The sequence below is a fragment of the Scomber japonicus genome, chromosome 23, assembly GCF_027409825.1.
Source record: "Scomber japonicus isolate fScoJap1 chromosome 23, fScoJap1.pri, whole genome shotgun sequence".
NCBI classification, from domain to species: Eukaryota; Metazoa; Chordata; class Actinopteri; order Scombriformes; family Scombridae; genus Scomber; species Scomber japonicus.
The window spans coordinates 26,413,997-26,418,719 of NC_070600.1; positions in this window are offsets into that span (position 1 = coordinate 26,413,997).

Sequence of the window (4,723 nt, forward strand, 5' to 3'; positions counted from 1 at the left end):
TCATGGGAGTTGTAGTATTTAATGTGGAATGAGCTGAAGGTCAACTATTATGGTCTGGATCTAAATTAGTTTCATATAAAAAACAGATTTCAGTGTTGAAACTTTGGTTTCCGTGACGATGAGCTACAGAAAACGTCTTTCTGCCAGATCAGGTCTTTTTACAAATCAGATTATTTGACTATTTGATTATATGACAAAACCGATAAACACAAACAGGTTTTCTATTTTCTACTGGCGTGGCGATGACGATGAAAACGATGATGAAGATGATGAAGATGATGAAGATGAAGATGATGATGAAGATGATCATTTCTTTCCGATGCCGAAGGCATCAGATGTGGCGCTGCCGGCCTTCTGGTCTCCAGTCTGCAGGGTGGAGCCGAGGTTCGCTGTCTGGCAGGTTGGGAGGAGACAGTAGGACAAGAGGTACCTCCTGAAGGAGGAGGACAGGTGAGAGGACAGGTGAGACGACAGGTGAGAGGACAGGTGAGAGGACAGGTGAGACAGGTGAGACGACAGGTGAGACGACAGGTGAGACGACAGGTGAGAGGACAGGTGAGAGGACAGGTGAGACAGGTGAGACGACAGGTGAGACGACAGGTGAGAGGACAGGTGAGACGACAGGTGAGACGACAGGTGAGAGGACAGATGAGACGACAGGTGAGAGGACAGGTGAGAGGACAGGTGAGACGACAGGTGAGACGACAGGTGAGACAACAGGTGAGACGACAGGTGAGAGGAGAGGTGAGACAACAGGTGAGAGGACAGGTGAGACAACAGGTGAGACAACAGGTGAGAGGACAGGTGAGTCTGTTAGGTGATACTCAGCCAATTAGATTTCACACAGAGGTGAAAGGTCACGGTATGGAGTCCTGCTGTCATACGTACTGAGAATAGTCGTCACTGAAACACACAGATAGAGACAGGTGAGTATAACAGGTGAGAGGACAGGTGAGACAACAGGTGAGACAACAGGTGAGAAGACAGGTGAGAAGACAGGTGAGAGGACAGGTGAGACAACAGGTGAGAGGACAGGTGAGACGACAGGTGAGACGACAGGTGAGAGGACAGGTGAGACAACAGGTGAGACAACAGGTGAGACGAAAGGTGAGACGACAGGTGAGAGGACAGGTGAGAAGACAGGTGAGAGGACAGGTGAGACAACAGGTGAGAGGACAGGTGAGACAACAGGTGAAAGGACAGGTGAGAGGACAGGTGAGACGACAGGTGAGAGGACAGGTGAGAGGACAGGTGAGAGGGCAGGTGAGACAACAGGTGAGAGGACAGGTGAGACAACAGGTGAGACAACAGGTGAGACGACAGGTGAGAGGACAGGTGAGACAACAGCTGAGAGGACAGGTGAGAGGACAGGTGAGAGGACAGGTGAGACGACAGGTGAGAGGACAGGTGAGAGGACAGGTGAGAGGGCAGGTGAGAGGACAGGTGAGAGGGCAGGTGAGACAACAGGTGAGAGAACAGGTGAGACAACAGGTGAGAGGACAGGTGAGAGGACAGGTGAGAGGGCAGGTGAGACAACAGGTGAGAGGACAGGTGAGACAACAGGTGAGAGAACAGGTGAGACAACAGGTGAGAGGACAGGTGAGAGGACAGGTGAGACGACAGGTGAGACAACAGGTGAGTCTGTTAGGTGATACTCAGCCAATTAGATTTCACACAGAGGTCAAAGGTCAGAGTATGAAGTCCTGCTGTCATACGTACTCAGGAGAGGCGTCACTGAAACACACAGATAGAGACAGGTGAGTATAACAGGTGAGTATATAACAGGTGAGTATAACAGGTGAGTATATAACAGGTGAGTATAACAGGTGAGTGTATAACAGGTGAGTATATAACAGGTGAGTATAACAGGTGAGTATAACAGGTGAGTATATAACAGGTGAGTATAACAGGTGAGTATATAACAGGTGAGTATAACAGGTGAGTATATAACAGGTGAGTATAACAGGTGAGTATAACAGGTGAGTATATAACAGGTGAGTATAACAGGTGAGTATATAACAGGTGAGTATAACAGGTGAGAGTATAACAGGTGAGTATAACAGGTGAGTATAACAGGTGAGTATAACAGGTGAGAGTATAACAGGTGAGTATAACAGGTGAGTATAACAGGTGAGTATAACAGGTGAGTATATAACAGGTGAGTGTATAACAGGTGATAGTATAACAGGTGAGTATAACAGGTGAGTATAACAGGTGAGTATAACAGGTGAGTATAACAGGTGAGTATATAACAGGTGAGTATATAACAGGTGAGTATAACAGGTGAGTATATAACAGGTGAGTGTATAACAGGTGAGTATAACAGGTGAGTATAACAGGTGAGTATAACAGGTGAGTATATAACAGGTGAGTATAACAGGTGAGTATATAACAGGTGAGTGTATAACAGGTGAGTGTATAACAGGTGAGTATAACAGGTGAGTATATAACAGGTGAGTATAACAGGTGAGTATATAACAGGTGAGTATATAACAGGTGAGTATATAACAGGTGAGTGTATAACAGGTGAGAGTATAACAGGTGAGTATATAACAGGTGAGTGTATAACAGGTGAGTATATAACAGGTGAGTATATAACAGGTGAGTATATAACAGGTGAGTATATAACAGGTGAGTATATAACAGGTGAGTATATAACAGGTGAGAGTATAACAGGTGAGTATATAACAGGTGAGTGTATAACAGGTGAGTATAACAGGTGAGTGTATAACAGGTGAGTATATAACAGGTGAGTATATAACAGGTGAGTATATAACAGGTGAGTATATAACAGGTGAGAGTATAACAGGTGAGTATATAACAGGTGAGTGTATAACAGGTGAGTATAACAGGTGAGTGTATAACAGGTGAGTATATAACAGGTGAGTATAACAGGTGAGTATATAACAGGTGAGTGTATAACAGGTGAGTGTATAACAGGTGAGTATAACAGGTGAGTATATAACAGGTGAGTGTATAACAGGTGAGTGTATAACAGGTGAGTATATAACAGGTGAGTATATAACAGGTGAGTATATAACAGGTGAGTATATAACAGGTGAGTGTATAACAGGTGAGTATAACAGGTGAGTATATAACAGGTGAGTATAACAGGTGAGTATATAACAGGTGAGTATATAACAGGTGAGTATATAACAGGTGAGTATAACAGGTGAGTATATAACAGGTGAGTATATAACAGGTGAGTATATAACAGGTGAGTATATAACAGGTGAGTATATAACAGGTGAGTATATAACAGGTGAGTATAACAGGTGAGTATATAACAGGTGAGTATATAACAGGTGAGTATATAACAGGTGAGTATATAACAAGTGAGTATATATCAGGTGAGAGGACAGGTGAGACAACAGGTGAGTATAACAGGTGAGTGTATAACAGGTGAGTATATAACAGGTGAGTATATAACAGGTGAGTATAACAGGTGAGTATATAACAGGTGAGTATATAACAGGTGAGTATATAACAGGTGAGTATATAACAGGTGAGTATATAACAGGTGAGTATATAACAGGTGAGTATAACAGGTGAGTATATAACAGGTGAGTATATAACAGGTGAGTATAACAGGTGAGTATAACAGGTGAGTATAACAGGTGAGAGTATAACAGGTGAGTGTATAACAGGTGAGAGTATAACAGGTGAGTATAACAGGTGAGTATAACAGGTGACTCACCGCGGTGATTGAGGAAGAATCACCCTGAAACGAACAGAAACTTGTTTCAGGATCAAAATTAAAACGATGAAATAATCAGAAATGAATTCACTCACATGAACGGAGAAACAGACGTGTCACTTCCTGTTTCCTTAGAAGCAGACGTGTCACTTCCTGTTTCCTTAGAAGCAGACCTGTCACTTCCTGTTTCGTTTGATCTGAAGAGAAACAAGAAAGAAAGTTAAAATACAAACAAACAAATAAACACTTTAAATGTTTAAATGTTTGAACTCACGCTGTGAAGTTGGAGTCGACGTTCAGCTGAATTTCATTTCTGCAGAAAAATCAGAAAAATCAGATCACACGTGTCTGTAGGTGTCTGTAGATGTCTGTAGGTGTCTGTAGGTGTGTGTACGTGTCTGTAGGTGTCTGTACGTGTCTGTAGGTGTCTGTAGGTGTGTGTACGTGTCTGTAGGTGTCTGTAGGTGTCTGTAGGTGTCTATAGATGTCTCAGGTGTCTGTAGGTGTCTGTAGATGTCTGTAGGTATCTGTAGATGTCTCTAGATGTCTGTAGATGTCTGTAGGTGTCTGTAGGTGTCTCCAGGTGTCTGTAGATGTCTGTAGGTGTCTGTAGGTGTCTGTAGATGTCTGTAGATGTCTGTAGGTGTCTGTAGGTGTCTCCAGGTGTCTGTAGATGTCTGTAGGTGTCTGTAGGTGTCTGTAGGTGTCTGTAGATGTCTGCAGGTGTCTGTAGATGTCTGTAGATGTCTGTAGGTGTCTGTAGATGTCTGTAGATGTCTGTAGGTGTCTGTAGATGTCTGTAGGTGTCTGTAGATGTCTGTAGATGTCTGTAGTTGTCTGTAGATGTCTGTACGTGTCTGTAGGTGTCTGTACGTGTGTGTACGTGTCTGTAGGTGTCTGTAGATGTCTGTAGGTGTCTATAGATGTCTCAGGTGTCTGTAGGTGTCTGTAGATGTCTGTAGGTATCTGTAGATGTCTGTAGATGTCTGTAGGTGTCTGTAGGTGTCTGTAAATGTCTGTACGTGT